We start from the raw sequence: 19,627 nt of genomic DNA on the forward strand, positions 1-19,627 counted from the left end.
ATCGGCCGAACGCTGCCAACCGTTCTTCAAGGTGTTGAAGCGCCCGAAAGACTTCCTCTGGACGGCTGAATGTCAAGTGGCGTTCGACCAGCTCAAGGAGTACATGGCGTCTCCTCCCCTGCTGTCCAAGCCGCAAGAGGGGGAGATGCTCTACCTTTACCTGGCGGTCTCCCCAACCGCAGTCAGCGCAGTACTGGTTCGGGAAGAGGCAAAACTTCAGAAGCCCGTGTACTACACCAGCCGAGTCCTCCGGGATGCCGAGACGCGGTACACGAAGGCTGAAAAGATCGCCTTCGCGCTGCTGACTGCGACCAGGAGGCTTCGCCCCTATTTCCAGGCTCATTCTGTCACCCTTTTGACCGATCAACCACTGCGGCAGATCCTCAGCAATCCTGAGAATGCGGGACGGCTGGTGAAGTGGGCAGTAGAACTTGGTGAGTTCGACATCCGCTACCAGCCCCGGCCCGCCATCAAGGCCCAGGTGCTCGCGGACTTTCTCGCTGAGTGCACTGTGCAGGAGACGGAACCTAGGCCGCCGGAAACACCCAGCCTCGATCTCCCGATCTGGACGCTCCACATTGACGGGTCGTCGAACCCTGAAGGTGGAGGGGCTGGGCTGGTCCTTACCAATCCCGATGGAGTGATAGCCGAGTATGCCTTGAGGTTCGAATTTCCAGTGACCAACAATGAGGCGGAGTACGAGGCCCTAGTCACGGGACTCAAACTCGCCAAGGAGCTCGGCATCCGGCGTCTGAAGGTCTTCACCGACTCCCAGCTGGTGGTCGGGCAGGTTCGAGGGGAGTTCGAGGCACGGAGCCCGACCATGCAGAGCTACGTCCGGAAGGTGCAAGCACTCATTCCCGACCTCGGCAGTATTGACATTCAGCAGGTCCCAAGGAGCGAAAATGCTAGGGCCGACAGGTTGTCCCGCTTGGTGGGCGCTGAGGCACACAACTTGTCAAGGGCGATATACCTGGAGACCCTAGATGCCCCGAGCATCGGCGAGGCTGAAGCGGTAATGGCAATTGATCCGGAACCATCTTGGATGGACCCGCTTGTAGCTTACCTCGCCGAAGGGATCCTCCCCGAAGATGAAGATCAAGCTCGGCGACTTGTTATGAAGTCCGCCCACTACGTACTCTACGGAGGGAGGCTGTATCGGACCTCGTTCACCGCCCCCCTCTTAAGGTGCCTCCGCCCTTCGGAAGCGGCTTACGCCCTCAGCGAAGTCCACGAAGGCATCTGCGGATCGCACCTGGGGGCTAGGTCCCTGGCACATAAGATCATGAGGCAAGGCTACTATTGGCCGACCTTATTGGAAGACTCAAAGGATCACGTATGGAAATGCGACGCTTGCCAGCGCCACGCCAACATCCAGAGAGTCCCCTCTGTTCCCTTGGCGCCAATCACCGCCCCCTGGCCCTTTGCACAGTGGGGAATGGATATCCTCGGACCATTCCCCATCGCTTCGGCCCAGCGGAAATTTTTGATTGTCGCCATCGACTACTTCACCAAGTGGGTGGAGGCAGAGCCACTGGCCACCATCACGGAGGCGCAAGTCCGGAAGTTCGTAAAGAAGAACATCATTGTCCGATTTGGGGTACCTTGGGTCCTCATCTCGGATAACGGTCGACAGTTTGATAACAAGCATTTCCGAGACTTCTGCGAGGAGTTCGGGATCGAACATCGGTTCACGTCCGTGTCGCATCCCCAAACCAACGGCGAGGCCGAGGTCACAAATCGGACAATCCTCCAAGGTATCAAAGCGCGGATCGGACGGACGGGGCAAGCTTGGGTCGAGGAACTCGAGAATGTCCTTTGGGCGTATCGGACCACGCATCGGACTCCTACCGGGGAGACGCCTTTCAGCCTAACCTATGGCACGGAAGCCGTTGTCCCCGTAGAGCTCGGACTTCCCTCACCTCGGGTAGCCGCACACCGACCCGAGGCCAACTCGGAGCAACTCCGAGGGAACCTGGATCTCTTGGAAGAAGCAAGGGAAATGGCGCAGGTTCGGATGGCAATGTATCAGCGGAGGGTGGCCCGATATTACAACTCCAAAGTCCGACCGAAGCTTTTCAGAATTGGAGATCTGGTGCTGAGGCGGGCTAAGGCATCTCAACCTACGGAAGGTGGGAAGCTAGCGCCGAATTGGGAAGCCCCGTATAAAGTTCGTTGGGTAAACCGACCTGGCTCCTACCAGTTGGAAGCCCTAGATGGCCGAGAAATTCCAAGGGGCTGGAATTCCGCTAACCTGCGGATGTATTACCAGTAGAACAACAAGGCCAGAAAGACAATTTGAAAAGGTGCAACACTTTTCATTTCAATAATTTCTGGTTACAATGGCGTGCTCGTGTGATTACAAGGAATTCCCAGAGGGAAATTAGGGAGTAAAGAAAGCAAAGAAGAGGTGGAGAATCCGTGGAGCTGAGGACCGAGGATCCCAAACCCTCAACCCAAAGCAGCTGCAATCCCACCGGAAGTGGGTGCTTCTAACCGGAGGCGCCATCCAGCACCTCACCAAAAAGACGAGGAGCCGCCGCAGAAGAAGCTCCCACTGCCCCCAGGGGAACGCCGCCTCCAAAGGATATTCCCATCCTCCCCAGTGGTAGGAAAGAGAAGGAATTCGAGGGGGAAGAACATATGGAGGCGCGGTCCCGGACTGAGCGTCTGGTGCAGAGCTCAATCGGGAGGCTGAACTTCAAGGAGGGGAGATGTGATCCCGGATGAAACGCCTAGAGCGGAGTTCCGCCGGGAAGACCCTCCTTGTTGATCCCAGATGAAACGGCTAGTTGGCTGAAGTCGCAAGGGGAGCGCCTCCCCTTTCCTTCAACAGGAGTCTCTCAGTCATATGCCAAGGAGGAGGTCCGCGATCCATGGCAACCTGAACAGCTCCGGCTTGGCAAACTCCATCGTACCTGCACCTGTATTTATAGCCAAACTGCGGCCCCCTGGTCGTTCCGATGCGGGTGGCTCCAATAAATGCAGGCGCATTGAAACCGGAGCCGTTCCGGCTCCCGAGGCGTATCTCCCCGCGATTTCCTAAGCGTCATTCTCCTTAAACCGCATTCTTTGTGCAGGACAATCCGGGTGTCATGTACCCCTAGGTCCACATATCTCCGCTCGCGCCCAGGCCGTATCCTCCTCGAAGAACCCGCGTATCGCGGCCGCTCAACTAACACTCCTCGCAAGCAGCAGCTGGCAATCCGATTTCCCAGGTAACGCATTAATTAGCGTTTAATGCCCTTCTCGTGTTCCCCCAGGCAACGCTTAGAGAAAAGGAGAAACATGATCGCGGCTGGCCACGGAGAAACCCCGTCGGGCAGCGAGCGACAAGCGCACGACCAGCAAGCGGAATTTTCCGAGGCTCGGCCCTCGGATGCCTGGCTAGCCCGATGATCATCCCGGGAGCAGACTAGCCGGAAGCCCCGACCGGTCGCCTCGGCTTGCGCCAGCCTTGGCCGACCAACGAGTGGAATGTCCCGAGGCTCGGCCCTCGGATGCCTGGCTAGCCCGATGATCATCCCGGGAGCAGACTAGCCGGAAGCCCCGACCGGTCGCCTCGGCTTGCGCCAGCCTTGGCCGACCAACGAGTGGAATGTCCCGAGGCTCGGCCCTCGGATGCCAGGCTAACCCGATGATCATCCCGGGAGCAAACTAGCCTGAAGCCCCGACCGGTCGCCTCGGCTTGCGCCAGCCTTGGCCGACCAACGAGCGGAATGTCCCGAGGCTCGGCCCTCGGATGCCAGGCTAACCCGATGATCATCCCGGGAGCAGACTAGCCTGAAGCCCCGACCGGTCGCCTCGGCTTGCGCCAGCCTTGGCCGACCAACGAGCGGAATGTCCCGAGGCTCGGCCCTCGGATGCCAGGCTAACCCGATGATCATCCCGGGAGCAGACTAGCCTGAAGCCCCGACCGGTCGCCTCGGCTTGCGCCAGCCTTGGCCGACCAACGAGCGGAATGTCCCGAGGCTCGGCCCTCGGATGCCAGGCTAACCCGACGATCATCCTGGGAGCAGACTAGCCTGAAGCCCCGACCGGTCGCCTCGGCTCGCGCCAGCCTTGGCCGACCAACGAGTGAAATTTTCTGAGGCTTGACAACCCTCGGATGCCAGGCTAACCCGACGATCATCCCGGGAGCAGACTAGCCTGAAGCCCCGACCGGTCGCCTCGGCTTGCGCCAGCCTTGGCCGACCAACGAGCGGAATTTCCTGAGGCTTGACGGCCCTCGGATGCCTGGCTAGCCCGATGATCATCCCGGGAGCAGACTAGCCTGAAGCCCCGACCGGTCGCCTCGGCTCGCGCCAGCCTTGGCCGACCAACGAGTGGAATTTCCTGAGGCTTGACAACCCTCGGATGCCAGGCTAACCCGACGATCATCCCGGGAGCAGACTAGCCTGAAGCCCCGACCGGTCGCCTCGGCTTGCGCCAGCCTTGGCCGACCAACGAGCGGAATTTCCTGAGGCTTGACGGCCCTCGGATGCCTGGCTAGCCCGATGATCATCCCGGGAGCAGACTAGCCTGAAGCCCCGACCAGTTGCCTCGGCATGCGCCAGCCTTGGTCGACCAACAAGTGGAATTTTCTGAGGCCTAACCCTCGGATGCCCGGCTTAGCGCCGGAAGAATTTCCTGAGGCCTAACCCTCGGATGCCTGGCTTAGCGCCGGAAGAATTTCCTGAGGCCTAACCCTCGGATGCCTGGCTTAGCGCCGGAAGAATTTCCTGAGGCCTAACCCTCGGATGCCTGGCTTAGCGCCGGAAGAATTTCCTGAGGCCTAACCCTCGGATGCCTGGCTTAGCGCCGGAAGAGTTTCCTGAGGCCTAACCCTCGGATGCCTGGTTTAGCGCCGGAAGAATTTCCTGAGGCCTAACCCTCGGATGCCTGGCTTAGCGCCGGAAGAATTTCCCGAGGCCTAACCCTCGAATGCCTGGCTTAGCGCCGGAAGAATTTCCTGAGGCCTAACCCTCGGATGCCTGGCTTAGCGCCGGAAGAATTTCCTGAGGCCTAACCCTCGGATGCCTGGCTTAGCGCCGGAAGAGTTTCCTGAGGCCTAACCCTCGGATGCCTGGCTTAGCGCCGGAAGAATTTCCGGAGGCCTAACCCTCGGATGCCTGGCTTAGCGCCGGAAGAATTTCCCGAGGCCTAACCCTCGAATGCCTGGCTTAGCGCCGGAAGAATTTCCTGAGGCCTAACCCTCGGATGCCTGGCTTAGCGCCGGAAGAATTTCCCGAGGCCTAACCCTCGGATGCCTGGCTTAGCGCCGGAAGAATTTCCTGAGGCCCAACCCTCGGATGCCTGGCTTAGCGCCGGAAGAGTTTCCTGAGGCCTAACCCTCGGATGCCTGGCCTAGCGCCGGAAGAATTTCGGGAGCCAGGAGTCAGCAAGACGCTACCGAGAGTTAAAAGAAAAAGAAGGACGAAGGCGAGATGAAGAAACATTCAACTTGCATTAATTTTCATTGTTTCAGGGCCGAGGCCCATACAATTTGGCAAAACGCCGGTATACAAAAAAAAAGAAGACAACGAAAGGTACAAGAGGTCAGCTTGGAGGAACTCCCGGGTCGGGAACGTCGGGCTCGTCCGCAGGAGGTAGGGAAGCGGCAGGAGAACCAACAGGCAATGGCGCCGGAGAGGAGTCGAGAAGGGAGATCTCGCTCAGGTCAACTTCGGGGTACTTAGCCGACACCCTTGCCAGGCCCTCCTCGAAGCCTAAGACAAAGGCTTCGGCCCCCGCGTCCGACGCGTCACGGACAAACTCGTCGGACTGACGATAGGTCTGTACTGCCTCCGACATATCATGAGCGAACTCGGCGGACTGGCGATAAGCCTCTACCGCCTGACGCCCGATTTCCGCACTCCTCTCGGCCAGCGCCGCCTCTGCCCGCTCCATAATCTGGGCTTTCGCCTCCAAGACCTTCGCCACAATCCGGCCTTCCGCCTCGGTGGAGACCCTCAGCAGCTCAGCCCGAGCCTCCTTGTGCTTCGCTTCGGCAGCAATGCGAGCAGCCTCAGCCTCCGTCAGGCGCGAATGAAGCTCCTGATCGCTCGCACGGGACTTCTCCAAGGCCGACTCCAATTCGCCCAGCTTAGCTTCAAGAGACCGGGTTCGGTTGCGGGCGTTGTCGGCTGACCGCTGGGCCTTCTCCCACCTCTCCCGGTAGTCGGCAGCCTTCCGGGACTGCTTCTCGGCCCGCTCATCCGCCTTCTTGACCTCGCCCTCGAGACCCGAGACAACCTTGAGCTGCTCCTGAGCCTCCAACAGTTGCTTCTCGAGGGCAGCAAAGCCGAGTGCCCGCTCTTCGGCCTCCCGGAGCCTCGCCTCGAAGTCCCCGGTCGTCCTGCCTGCCACAGCCTGGCCTCCCTTTTCCACTGCTTTCAGCCGGTCCTCGGCCTTCGCCAGAAGCCCCGCCTGTTCCTTGTAGCACTCCTCCAGACGGATCATGTACTGGGCGAGCTAAGAAATAGGAAAAATAAGGGAGTCAGGCGGAGAACAACAGAGCCAATAAATGGTGAAAAGCGGCCAGAAGAACACTCACCGACATGAGACAGACACAGCTGGCAGCCCCAATGTCAGAAACCTCCAACTCCCGGACCCGCCGACGGTCCTTCTCCAGCAGCACTGTTTCGATGAGATTTCGGGCGCCATCGGTAGTGAAGGCAGACCCCGATTTCTCCCCAGAGCCGGACGGTGGTTCTGCAGCCTTACCCCTATCCATCGCCTGGGGAAGAGTCCGGCCGATCGCGCTCGGGGCGGGGGTCACCCCAGGAATTGATAGGGTCCCGCTCGGTCGGGGCCTCGGCGCGTCCCTCCTCGAGTCATCAGGAGCCGACCGAGTCGAAGGCCGGGTCGGGGACCGATCACGTCCGACCCGTCCGTCTCGGGCAGGCTCGGATGATACCTCCGGAGTAGCGGCAATCTTACCACCGGAGGGCTGATACAGCGTCAGCTGCCGGTCCGTGCCCACGACGTCTCCCTGATCGGTGGGCCCGGACTCGTCGGTCGGCGTCGGAGGCACCTCCTTACGGGACTTCTTCGCCGGTGGGGCCCCGCTCGAAAGAGCTCGTTTCCTCCTCTGGGCTGCTTCCAGCAGGGACGCCCTACCAACAGCCTTTGTCTTCACCGACCGCATGACGTCGTCGATCTCTGCAAAAAGGACGGGATAGTCGGAGACGGAGAAACCAAAGAAAAGAACGGGACGAAAGAAGGAAAAAAGTCAAGAAAGAATCGGTGGCGGACTCACGGTCGGTGGGGACCGAGCTCAGACCGACATTCACCAAAGTATCCTCGAAAATAAGGCGGGCCACCGGGGGGAGCTGGCCCTCGGCAACCAACCCCTTCAAGGCGGCCAAGCCATCGGACTCCTCCCTTGACAGTCTCGATAGGCCGATCGGAGACTTCATCGGGGTCTCCCAGGTCGCCCTGATTTCCCAAGAGGGATCTGCATCAACAAAAAAGAAGCGCTCCTTCCATTTGTGAATGGAGGTAGGAGCCTCCTTGACAAGGCCGCATCCTCGCCGCGCTGCGAAGCACCACCACCCTTTGTCCTGGGGGTGGCCGCTCAGGCTGTAGAACTCCCAAAAAACATTCAGGGTGGCGGGGATCTCGTGCATACGGCAGAGAACCTGGAAGACCGTCAGGGCCCGCCACGAGTTCGGCACCAGTTGCGTCGGTGCCACTCTTAAACCCCGTAGCACCTGCATGACCAAGTCCGAAGGGGGAAAGCGGAACCCGGCCTGGAGAATGCCCTCATTGATGGCGATCTTCCCTGGAGGAGGATGGGATATCCTCTCCTCAGGCCCCGGGAGCGTGGCGTTGCAGGCCTCGGGAAGGTGGTACCGAGCCACGAGTCTGTCTAAGTCTGTGGCGACCAGCTCCGACTTAATTTGGTCTGCTCTCACTTCGCCCATTCCTAATGGCCAATAAACCTACGGTCAGGACGGGGACAGGAAGGGGGGAAAGACCGGAGCGACTGGAGTACACTAGTATAAGAGGGGAAAGTATGGAGAGCCCTAAGTAGAAGAATGGGGAAAACTCACCGGAAAAGAGGTAAGAACGGCTCCGAGAGCGCCAAAGGAGAAACAAGTGAACAGTCCGACGGCAGCAACAGCTGCGCAAAGGGGAAACTTGAAAATATCTGTAAAGAAGAAGACGGACGGGGAAAGGCCCCCGATTAAATAGGCGGAAAGGCAAGTGACGCCTCGGTGACGCCAGAGGACGCCTGGCTGCCGAAGGGTCGCTCGCGCCCCAAAGGCGAATCGACACCATTAAGGAAGGATGTCCGCCGAAATCCTCAGACTGCCAGGTCAGCAATAACCGCCATACGCCATAAAAAGGGCGGGGAGCTCGAAGCGCGCGCGCCTCTCCGAGGAACGGCGGCAATCCCGAAACATCACTCCCTTCACCTGTTCCCCTTCTGGTTCCAGGCTCGGAAGTGGGGGGCTACTGTTACGGGGGAAATAAGCCGCCATGCCCCACGTGACCGGCACGCGCGCCCAGGAAGACTACGGCTGCCCTTTGATCCAGCAATCCGACCCCGAGTCGGATATCCTCGGCTCCGCAGCCCGACCCCGAGTCGGCTGCCCTTTGATCCAGCGCTCCGACCCCGAGTCGGACGTCCTCGGCTCCGCAGCCCGACCCCGAGTCGGCTGCCCTTTGATCCAGCAATCCGACCCCGAGTCGGATATCCTCGGCTCCGCAGCCCGACCCCGAGTCGGCTGCCCTTTGATCCAGCAATCCGACCCCGAGTCGGATATCCTCGGCTCCGCAGCCCGACCCCGAGTCGGCTGCCCCTTGATCCAGCGCTCCGACCCCGAGTCGGAGATCTCTTGATAACGACAGGCTATTCCCCAGAGGCACGCCGCGGCCTCCTGCTCCACTACTCCCTGCAACGGCTGTATCCGATGCTGCTCCACGATCTCCTGCATCAGCCGTACAAAGCGGAGCCCCACTATGCCCTGACGTGGCCGTACCCGGTGCTGCTCCACGACGCCCTGTAACGGCCATGTCAGTGGCCACACCATCGTGCCCCACGATAACGAACCCCCCTGAGAGACCCCCCAGCCAGGTATATATGCGGCTGGGGGGAGAAAGGGGGGGTGAGCAATATCTCCCAGAGCACTCTCTTACTTGCGATTATCACCTCTCCTCCTCCTCCAATCTCCTCTGACTTGACCGTCGGAGGGCCATCACCACCCTGGTGGTGGTGCAAGGCTTGTTTGCAGGTTTCTTGGCGGAAGGTGGAGCGCAACCAACACCAACCAAGACAACTCAGACGGAACCCCGTTCACACCGCAGTGCCAATCGTTCTCGGTTTGGACCACCAGCAACACTCTTAAATAAATAATTTAAGTAATAACATTTTTTCTCCATTCGTTTGTTGGCTATGTATAACCTACTTACATAAACATTATCAATATTGACTATTTCGAATATTAAAATATATTGACATAAGTTAATAAATATTTTTAAATTAATTATACATATATTATAATATATATATTATAAATAAATTTTAGTATATATTGATATATAAATAAATATATTAGTTATTAGTAAATCCTATATTAGACTACTTGATAATTAATAAATATTTGTTAATCATATTAATAATTAATATTATTAATAAGTCTAATATTATATTAAATATATTATTATATATTAATATATTAATATAATTAGTATTAATTGTATAATATACTTAATATAATATTAAAATAATATAATTGAGGGTGTTTCTGTCAAGAAATAAGATATTTTCAGAATATCTCTACTTGTTAATTCCATATGAAAAAATAAATACCAACCTTTTTGTGGTATTTATTTTATCTTCTCTTTTAAAAAAATAGATATATAATTTATTATTTATTATCATATTTTTTATCTAATTTTGTACTAAATATGATAATTTGATATAATATTTATTTTTCTGAAGCAGATTATCTCCAACTAAATGGCTCCCAAAGAAATTTGCCTAATAAAAAAAAATAGTAAAACGAGAAACTGCCCGTTTCTTTTCCCCTTTTATTTTGTTTTTTTCCCACCCCAAGTCCCAAATCCCTATTCCCCTGACCCTGCCCTTGCCCTTTCTTCCACCTCCCACCCAATATTTGTTATATTAGATATAGGTATAAAAAAATCCGATAAAACCCCCCTTTCTCACCTCCGGTCCTCCCTCGCCTCCTTCCAAGAACCCTCCGCAATCCCCATCAATCTCCAGACTTCTACGAACCCATCGTCCTTCGATCCCTTCTATATGACTTCTTCCCGGCCTTCTCCTTGGTCGCCATGACGCTATGAGACCCGGCCCACTCCCCATGACGCGGCCGAGCCATCCCGGCCAACACATCCCCAATCCCACCCACCCCCGCCGCCGCCCCGACCTCACCCTGCCCCTTCCCCAGCGTGATCTCACGTCCCTCGCCGTCCCCCTCCCCCTCCCTCCTCCCTCTGCGCCCGCCTCCTCCGTCCCCGGCGGCCTCCAGCTTCCCATGGCCACCTCCGCTTGCGCCCAGACCCCGGAACTCGCCGACCTCGAGCGCGTCCGCCGCATCGGCAGCGGCAGCGGCGGCACCGTCTGGATGGTCCGCCACCGCCCCACCGGCCGGATCTACGCCCTCAAGGTAATCTACTGCAACCATGAGGACGCCATCCGCCGCCAGATCTGCCGCGAGATCGAGATCCTCCGCACCGCCGACAACCCCTACGTGGTCCGGTGCCACGGGTGCTACGACCGGGCCGGCGAGATCGAGATCCTCCTCGAGTACATGGACGGCGGCTCCCTCGACGGCCGCCGCATCGCCTCCGAGCCCGTCCTCGCTGACATCGCCCGCCAGGTCCTCTCCGGCCTCGCCTACCTCCACCGTCGCCGGATCGTCCACCGCGACATCAAGCCCTCCAACCTCCTCATCAACGCCGCGCGCCAGGTTAAGATCGCGGACTTCGGGGTCGGCCGGATCCTGGTCCAGACCATGGACCCCTGCAACTCCTCGGTGGGGACGATCGCCTACATGAGCCCCGAGCGGATCAACACCGACCTCAACGAGGGGGTCTACAACGCCTACTCCGGCGATATCTGGAGCTTTGGCCTCAGTATTCTCGAGTTCTATCTTGGCCGGTTCCCGTTCGGGGAGCACCTCAAGCGGCAGGGCGGCGACTGGGCCAGCCTCATGTGCGCCATCTGCTACTCCAACCCGCCGGAGGCGCCGTCCACCGCCTCGCCGGAGTTCCGGAGCTTCATCGCCTGCTGCCTCCAGACGGAGCCCCGCCGCCGGCTCACCGCCACCGAGCTCCTCCGCCACCCCTTCATCACCCGGACTCAGCCCCCCGTCGCCGACATCGCTGTCTCCACCGTATAATTTCACACCACTGACCTAAAATTGGTGGCCTTTTTTCTTTTTTCCTTCTCATGAAAAAAAAAAATCCCTTTACAGGGCGGAGTGCGGATAAGGAAAGATGGAGGGTGGGCAGTGGAAAGTGTGTTTTTTTTTCAAAAAAAGAAACTCCTTTTTTAATTATTTTCAGAGGTTTTACCCATACATCGGTGTGACATGGGAGCCGAGATCAAAATGGGACGGTGGTGGTGACCCAGAGCTTTAGTGCGAAGGGAGTGGATGTTAGTGGTAATGTAGGTGTAATGAAATGGCTCATGTTGTAACTTTTTATCTGTTGTTATATGAAAAATTTGAAACAGATTCATCGTACCAATAAAAGGAAGCTGCTTTCCTAAACCATTCAAACCATGTGTTGTGCACACATGGTTGGTTTAAAATTCAGTCTCGGTGTATGTGTTACATCAGAAAATTCAAAGGATTCCAGAGGGATCGAGATTTTTCAATATTTCAGACATTTTTTTCTTCAGACCTATATATCGAAATCTTGTTAATACAATAAGATTAAAAATGGTAGGTAATCTTTTCTCACACCTATAACCTGATATATATGTTTAGAAACCTTGAAACCGAGATCTCGAACACAACAATCTTGGACATGCACGATTAATTTTGTGGATGACTATTATTTGATATCAATTTTCACAGGATATATTCAACAAAAACAAACATGTAAGCGTGGCTGAATGTACTTGTTCTTTTGTTTATGAATTTAAACAGAACTTGATGGATGAAGGCTACGATCTCAGAGTAGTACTTTATTTATGATATGGTGTCAAGGTTTAATATCCTAATTGGTGGGCTTGCATTGCAGTTTAATTACTAATGTATTTACTTTAATTCTGTCCTAATAGAGATAGCTTAAAGATATAAAGAGCAGTTAGTTTACTAGCTGTTAAAAAATCATAACATCAAATAAAGTAATTAGCGAAGAGGAAAGTATCTTCTTTTGAAGCATAAGCATTCGTAGACAGTTGGTGAGAGAAATAGAATGAATTTATGCAACCCAAAGTGGCAGGTAGGACTAGGATTGAGGTATTTGTCGACGTATCTTGGCACATTCGATGCATGTCATTGTTCACAAATCAACCTTTCACACCCACACATGTCATGCAACGACATGCAAAGACTTTCGCACTACAATATGCAAAATAAAAAAAGAGAAAAAGAAAGAAATAATTAGAACCTATACGCACCCAAGTCAATATAAAAGCCCATGTTTCTTGTGCTGATTTCGATATGCGACTTCCTGGAACTGCATTTGTGCGTAATGGTACTTGCCATATATATATAGGTGCATGACGAAACATTTAATTAGATCAGTGCTCCCTGAGACTTTAGCCTATTTTGGGAGAACGAGGGCTCTTGTTACCATGGAAAAAAGAGGCTGCGCGTCCGCCGTCAAGGGAATATTTGACGGCAACTTCAGTTTGCTTTGCCTGAGTCATCTGAAAACAAAGACGCTTAATTTGATTCCCACCCTGCAATGTGGAAGCCCTCGACATGCGTTTCTCACCCAATCTATGAGGTAATAGAGTATGATCCTTGAAGTTGGGACCATTCACATGCATCCAGTTCACCCTCTTTCTCTCTTTCTCCCTTTATATATATATACTGAAAATAGGTGCTTAATACAATTCGAGTACGCACAAATTTAATAAAATAAATAAACAGCAAGTCTCGGAGTGCTCTCAGCAACTCCTTTTTAGCCCACAGAGTACCTCCAAAGTGACAGATCACATAAAAAGTTACCCAGTCCGTGATCCCGTTGGCTTTTCTAAATATAGAATTGTGAGCTGGGGTATCTAGGGGCCAAGGCAAGTTACTTTTAAGGCAAAAGAATTAACAAGTCAAGAGAATATATTCAACAAGTATATCATAGCACATATAAAAAAGCTCTGAGGTGGTTGCTTTATTTATTGATTGCTATATTCCATGGTCCTACATCCACCTAGATCATTTGACTTGGCGAGGAAGTTTCCAAATGTCAAGCACAACGTCCTTTTCTCCAGTATTTACCCGTGAGAGAAGTACATCTTAACTTAATCCTTTTTGCATATGCCATCTTCACGTAGCTAATAAGTTAGGGGGTAAATAGCAATGACCATTGGCTGCCCTAAGTCGTCAGCTTGGCCCTGCGCTAAATTTTGAATATGGTTGGCCGAGATTTGACTCATTGATGTCCACCATCTATAGAAGCATCTTCCTTGCATTGAGCTCTTGTAGAAGTTTTCATTTGACCGAAGGGGATGTTTAGGTCTCGAAGACTTTTAAAGTCAGGATTATGACGTCTTGGCATTTGAATTTTCGCCCTTATGTTTCTGTCTTTTTATTTCTAATTTCCAAGCTATCTTTGACAATCTTCATTCCTCTATGTCAATTATAGAGCAACTATCATATTCAAGCAAGTCTTTTATATCCATGCTCCAGTTCATAAATTGCTATTATAGACAATCTTCATTCCTCTATGTTTTCCACCTTCGGTTTGATAAATTATATCACCTTAAATGTGGAAAGCAAAGCAAGTCATGTGAGGAGAAAAAAATTGTTCCTAGATTCGATTTATACAAGCACTTATGGGGGTTAACTACATTCACAGTGTTGGTGTTTTCTATTCTCATAAATTCAATTACCACTTGATCAAAGGTAAGGCCCACCGGCCATTCAGTGGCATTACTGCTATAACATCCTGTTTGGAACTTTGGATATAAGAGCCAAACGTTGCCTCATTATGTATGGGGCAGGATTGGCAATGCAAGTTCAAAAATGGAATTAGAATATAACACACTAGCGGAGTTTTTTTTTTTTTTTTTTTGAGTTACTAAAACATTTTTGTGGATATAAACATGCAAATTAATATTAGTAGAACTCATGTTTTGCCCATGTTGGCCTATGTTTTGAGAGCTAGAATGTTGGATTACATCTTCCTGATTTCTGTGAAGCACCTATTTTATTATAATCATAAATTTTGGAATAATTCAAGAAAGACTTGAACCAAAGCTACTGGTGGTAGCTTCGATCAATACTTCAGAGGTTGGGCATGAGATGAATTTGAACTGAACTTGAGCTAGTGGTTTGTAAGCCCTATATCTTCGCATCACCTTGTCTTCATCTTAAACGCTCATGACATATATCTGGGTAATATTCAGATAATTCAATAAAAACAGATATTTTATTCCAGTCAATGCCCAATAAGCAATTCTTTCCCTTCAAAAAAAAAAAAAAAGTGAAATTCTTTGATCGATATAATAACTAAATTCCAAAGAAAACCTTTTCGACAAGGCTCAGGTTTCCTGAAGCTCCTCGTATCCCTGTGGTTCCACGGTTCCATTTGACTTTTCTTTCGCATTCCGTCTTCGCCCTTCAATTTTATTATTATTATTATTATGAGTACGGATACAAATAATAAGTTTCAAATTGCTCTAGGCAACTCTGCCTCCCAATCTATAAAGTATTATGGAGTCATTTGGCTTCTCTGAATACATGTTTAGCATGAAAGGTCACTCAGCCGTCGCCCAATATCCGGGGGGTGTCCCAGCTCGCCCAAATATATATACTCATTAATTCCTTCTCTTCCTCCCTTCCCTCTCGTTTGGTCACCAGCACATCATCTCTCTTATGTTATGGCTCTATCTCAACCTTCAGTAAGCGAAACTAGGCACTACCATACCATCTTTCTAACCACAACATGTGATCAATCTTTCTTTTAGCAGCACAATGTGCATCCTCACTGTTCGAAGAAATGCCCAACTGACTCTGTTTGTCATTGCTATCTTGTATTCATGCAAAAATTTTGGACTTTATTCGTCAACGACTGATGCCGCTTTGAACCCCTGCTAGTATTTGGATTCAATTATAATTTTCTTAAACTAGGACATTATCTTATGCCATCAGTTAACTTGATTCTTTTCTCCATACTTCAAGGCACTGAAGTGGCGTGCTTGAAATTTACTTCGCTAGTTTACTAATCTTTTCCTCCTCTTTCTCTCTTATATTCTCTTTTTCCTGGATGGTATCATAATTCCACCCAACTTTCATGATGTGTTGCAGTAACTAATTATGAGACAACGACTTGCTAGTGCATGTTGTTTTTAGTAGGTGAATGCCACGTTACTCATTTTATCTATATTCCTTTGGTGTGTTTTATATCGTTTTACTTTCTTTATATTCTTCCTCCTTTTCTTTTAATAAAGTCTTGGGTGGCTTTTGCCTCCCTTAGTATCAAAAAAATATTCTTCCTCTTTGTGTAGTACCTTCTGAACTTCTATTAATGTTACACCATTATTTGATATCTTGATGACATAATGGAGTCTCCATAGTTTGACAGGGATATACTAAATTATATGTTTGAAGTGGCTCTGGAAATGGAAAAGGTTGAGAACAACTCATCTAGGAGTAGATATTGAGGGGCTTTCTGTTGGCTATTCGATTTTATGAACCATGAACATGGACTAGACTTTCCTTTGGATCTGCCATGAATGGTTCGGTGCAGAAGTTCTGGCAACAGAAAATGCTTGGGAAGGTACCAAGCTTATCCTGCAGTTCAGAGTATCATAGGTTACTGACTAATTTGATTGATAAGCAAACCTGTATTTCAGATACCATAAGAACTGTTGAAGGTCAGGCAGATATAACTGCACAGAGAGATTTTGAAAGTGGAGCTACTAAAAGAAGCAACTTCTACGGCTGGCATTTCTACAATATATTCCAGGGATGGTCCTGGAAAGCACCGAACTCAGGTATAAATAGAGGTTACCTAATTGTTCCGCATGGAGGCTATTTTTAGTAAACAAAGGTTGTTGTTTGCACTTTTCCCTGCCTACTTGTGTTTGTAGATAATTGATCTTTAACCTTTTTTCCTATATAGGATGCTTGTCCTGCATCATTGAAAAAAAAAGGAAAATGTGTATGATGACCAAGAAATTGCCTTATAAATGTGAAAATAATTGTTTAGGCTTAGAAAGGCTTAGAAAGTTATCATGAGAATAGAATAAGCTAATGCAGAAATACATAACTTCATTATTTAGTTAAGAAATTTGGTTGCAATAAGCTCTTAAGAGCTATGCACATAGATGAAGAAAATCGAAATAATATTTGGTTTTGTGTTCATAACTAGGGCTTGTATCATTTAGATTCATTATTTGGAAGTTAAGGTTGTCACATGATCCATTAATTTAAACAAGCAAGCTTTATTGTAGATTCACCGTATTGATAGATGGACCTTGAACATGCATTACGCCTTGAAGTTAGGTTGTCTAAAGTTGTTTTAAGCCTATTCATCCTTTATGCAAAGATGTTAATGAACATTTATGAGGTTTGTCATCTTGGATATTCAGTGCTAGGTGTTTGGTTCCATGATGTAGTGGAACATATAGGGCTTCTGGTCTTGGACTGAATTGAAGGTGCTAGATTATATGCTCCTTGATGCAGAGGATCTTGTTACGTTGCATTGTTATGGATGGAGGCATATGCATCTTGCCTCGGTATGATGAAATAGTTTGTCGTACAGCGAATGAAGAAGCCTTTGAGAAAACACACTGTCAAGAATAATCCAAGCATATGCATTTTGGATGTTGGCATCGCCTCACTAGCATGGAAGTAGCTATAGGTTGATCAAGAAAAACATCACAGATGCTGGTAGGACAGCATGCGACAGGAGTCAAAAATGTTGGTATTTGTGCTCATACTGTTGCTTAGTTTTTTGATTTCCTCATCTAATCATAATAGCATGGGGTGTGGGACTTGGAAGCCATTTGGCATAAAATTTAAGAAGGAAGGAGGCGTATGAAGTGTTTGTTTTGGTTGTTTCCTCTGGAATCATATGACTGGATCAATAACAATGATTAATTAAGGAGCTGAAGCTTCTAGATACTCATGTTGATTAAGAGCAGGATTCTATTGTTGCTTCAACACCCTAAGTAGGAGATTTCAGCAATGAGTGCATTGATCATTTCCCCCTTTTTGGGTGGAAAAGAAAGGATGGGGGAAAGATCTGCAGCTTAATTTTGTTTAGACTCAAAAGGGACACCAGAAATTAGAGAGGTTGGTGGAAGGGATGGTCCATGAATGATTACACGAGGTTTAGGAGGGATTGGAAGGAATTGAGTCTGTTAATTCTTTTCTCTCTTATTCAGAAAGAGCCAACCACCATTTTTTAAGCAAGTCAAGGACATAGACAGATTTCAACAACCAAACAGGCCTTCTCTAGGAAGATTTTCTCTTTATGATGATCAACTTGCTCTTTAAAAAGTTTTCAATTCTTGAAAACCAACAGAAGACCACAGAAAATTGTTTCCAGTTTTGAGTTCGACTTGTTTCCAATAAACCATGTGCGCCAAACTTTAATGTGGAGTCCAGAAAGATATATCACCATTTTGTGGCGACAGTTCATTTGTATTTACGTGGATGGACTTAAATAGACTTTATAGGCTAATTGAGGCTAGGAATGGTCTGTTTGACCCAAATGCATCAAAGCCTACATATTTGATTCTTTTCTAGATTAAATGTAAACTATAGTCCCACCAAATTCATAGTAAAGCTCCAAATTCAAACAATTGAGGCCACCAAGTTGGCCGGCGGACGAACAAAAATACACCTATTCTTATATTTGAGTAATAATCTAAAATTTATGCAATAAATGCAGACATAAATATTTCATATTCAAAAGAGTTTATTAATATGTATGTAGCTACTTATTACATCATGCTTTGCCTCATTACTTGTTGAAATATTCATATCTCACTACTCTTTTTCAATGCTTGTTTTCTCCCTACATTCCACTGCTTGTTTTCCCTATGTCTAGGCTAACGTATGTTCCCATATGGTCTAGTTGAACTGTGTCATCATCTTTCTACAAGCTTACAGTTACTTTTAGATTTCCACAGGTGTGATTTATTTCTGAACTCTTGAGCTAGCCCCTCTTTTACTGTCTTTCTTATCTGATCTTATAGGACCTTATTGCAAGTGTTCGACTTTACAATGCCAGACTAGTTACATCTGTCTACATGCTTACAGTTGCTTTTACATTTGTATTACCAGGGAAGGGGTTATTTAGCTTCGGCACTCTTAAGCTAGCCCTTATTTTACCTCTTCTTCCTTCTTAAGCCATCTTCTTTAAGCAAAATAAGAATTGGTCTCACATCAACATGGTCTCTCTCCATTATCTTGCTTCATATTTTGTCCTTATAATCAACATACATTCTATTTGTAAATGCATCCATGGTCGTTGCTAGAAACTTATGTGCATCCATGGATATTGGTTCCTCATCCTTGTTTGTGCAGACTTTATTGGATGTGTGCACAATCAAAAGAGAGGGAGAGGCAGAAGTTACACTTGGCTTGGTTGGAAATCTTGCTGATGGGAGGACTGTTGGATCGCTGGCTTATCTAATTGCCAAGCACTGAACATAAAGATATAATTTGTCTCACCCGATGTTGTAAAGATGAAGGTATAAATTTCTTCATTATACTGCTGACAAGTATTTCTGAACTGAAGTTTTACCTCCTACTTTGAGCAACCTATCATTCCTTTTTCATTGGCCTCCTTTCCATTGTTATCAGTGGTGAAGACAATGGTGTGCTGAGTCTCAACAATCATCATCTTGAGGATGATATAAAAGACTACTTTGCATCTATGGTTGTCGAATGGGAAGAAAGCACTAATCTCTTGGAAGTGGCTTCAAATTAAAATGCAGTGTTGTTTATCAGACATGTATTCGAAGAGAGAGATTTGGTGAGAGCATAGACCTATATGAAGCTGCTCATGTGAAGCACATAGTGCACAGATATCGGATGTGCTGCTAAAGCATGCTATTATCATGCATCTTCTTCCAAGGCTTGATGAGATAAATATTTGTGCAGTTTTCTGAGACTTTTTTGTCTTTTTTTGTGGATATTCTATTATGCAATCACTTTTGATCCTGCTCCCAAGTCTGAACTACTGACCGTCATGTGTTTGCTGGTTAAATATTTTCTTCTATTAGCCCATGAATTAAATTTCTCAATACGTGAACCCGTTGATTCTGTCTAAAGAAATGAGACGTTCAGCAGATAGCAGTGAAAGTGGATAGTGACTCCAGAGCTGCATATATTTTTTTAGCCCAAATGTGGTTGATTGTTAAAAGATAATAAAGAGACACCACTTTGAAGGTTCTGCTTGAACTAGAAATTTTTGAAGTTCTACTGAAAATAGAGTGTTGATTTGTTATCTTTTTCCCTTCCTCTCTGGCCTACTAGTTATC

At 49.1% G+C, this 19,627-nt stretch overlaps 1 long non-coding RNA gene and 1 pseudogene across 4 annotated transcripts; both read left to right on the top strand.

Annotated features, from left to right (window-relative positions):
• Positions 1 to 10,126: 10,126 nt before the first annotated feature.
• Positions 10,127 to 11,726, top strand: LOC103714629 (mitogen-activated protein kinase kinase 4 pseudogene; annotated as a pseudogene). Its single transcript, XR_015975390.2, has one exon. The product of XR_015975390.2 is annotated as a mitogen-activated protein kinase kinase 4 pseudogene (transcript).
• A 2,822-nt stretch (positions 11,727 to 14,548) lies between these two features.
• On the top strand, positions 14,549 to 19,320 carry LOC103715935 (uncharacterized). Of its 3 annotated transcripts, none has more exons than XR_015975392.2 (5): positions 14,657 to 15,485; positions 15,707 to 15,909; positions 15,986 to 16,126; positions 18,669 to 18,835; positions 18,948 to 19,320. It is a non-coding gene; the product is annotated as an uncharacterized LOC103715935 (long non-coding RNA). The 3 variants fall into 3 exon arrangements; XR_015975393.2 differs by having other exon boundaries at positions 15,715 to 15,909; XR_015975391.1 differs by having other exon boundaries at positions 14,549 to 15,909.
• Positions 19,321 to 19,627: the final 307 nt, after the last annotated feature.

This window comes from Phoenix dactylifera, chromosome 2 (genome assembly GCF_051530095.1).
Source record: "Phoenix dactylifera cultivar Ajwa chromosome 2, Ajwa_hap1_PhDact_Kaust_v1.1, whole genome shotgun sequence".
In the NCBI taxonomy this organism is placed as follows: domain Eukaryota; kingdom Viridiplantae; phylum Streptophyta; class Magnoliopsida; order Arecales; family Arecaceae; genus Phoenix; species Phoenix dactylifera.